Raw genomic sequence first — 1,247 nt, 5'->3', positions numbered from 1 at the left:
GGCTGTGGCGATGACCTCTGCGGGTGCGGGCCTGGAGTCCCCTTGCACCCCAAACATGTGGCTCTGGGGAACTGGAGGCATCAGAGGCCCAGAGTTTGCCCCCCCTTTTCTGCCAGCATTGGGGTGTTTCCCTCTCAGCCCCCTCATGTGCCATGGGGACCCCCCCAAACGACCAGGGAGGCACCCTGCGAGCCCTTGGGCGCATCGGCAGGATGGGCTGTGCCCGCCTGGGGCTCGGTGCGCCCCATCTCGGGAGCCCTGTGGTGTTGGGACCATCCTCCTGCCCTGGTCCTGGGGGCAGGAGAACTCCAGCAACAGCCCCTGGTTTGAGCCCAGACCGTGTCTGTCTGTCCGTCCGTCCTTCAGCAGCATCCTGGCACTGGTGTCAGGTTCTTGCCCCAACTCATGGTGGGGACTGTGGCACGCGCCTGGGGGACCCCTGGGTCACCCCACAGCAGTGCTGGGCTGGGAGGTTTTGGGGTGTGCCTGGGGGGGGCGGGTCAGAGCCAGCACCCATCGCCCCGGCACAGCCCTGTCCCCCTAGACTCACAGCTGCGGGTGAGGGTCCGGCCGGGGCGCAGCGAGCCCCCTGTGTTTTTGGGGAGGATGGCCTCCCGGCGGGACCCTGCCCGAGCAGGCATCCTGGGAGGGGGAAGTCTGCACCCAGCGGGGTGTCCTGGGGGGGCTGGGGAGCAGCCCCGCTCCGGCCAGCCCCGCTGATGGGGCTGCTGCCTGCCCACCTGCCTCCCATTAACGGTTGTTTTTCCTCCCGAGCTCCAGATCTGCCTGGGATTTGCTGTAATTTGGCCGGGAGCGCGCCTTGGCCAGGCCGGCACAGCCTGCCGGATGCGGCCCCGCTGTCGGGTGGGAGGAAGGGCTGCGAGTCGGGTCCCCCCCTCTGGGGCTGGGGGTGCAGAGGAGCTGGGAGGGTGCTTTTCGGGGAGCACTGAGAGGGTCTTTGCTGGCCTCATCGTTCCGGTCCCCAGCCTAAAGCGTCACCAGGGTGTCCCCACACTGCTGCTGTCCCAGCTCCTGCTGCCATCCTCTGTGCATCCCAGGGGGATTTGGGGTGACCCTGCATGGGGCTGCTGCGGGGACCGGGGCCCACAAGCATCCACTGACTTGCCCCCCAGCCAGGCTGGGACCCCCTGGATCGGCTTGGGGTCATTGGCACACTCCTGAAGGTGGCCCTTTGGGGGGAAGTGGCAGCCAGGGGGGTGACGGTGGCTGTGCCGGCGGGTGCAAAA

This window comes from Egretta garzetta, unplaced genomic scaffold (assembly GCF_000687185.1).
Source record: "Egretta garzetta isolate BGI_Z169 unplaced genomic scaffold, ASM68718v1 scaffold42, whole genome shotgun sequence".
In the NCBI taxonomy this organism is placed as follows: domain Eukaryota; kingdom Metazoa; phylum Chordata; class Aves; order Pelecaniformes; family Ardeidae; genus Egretta; species Egretta garzetta.
This window is presented reverse-complemented; position numbering follows the sequence as displayed.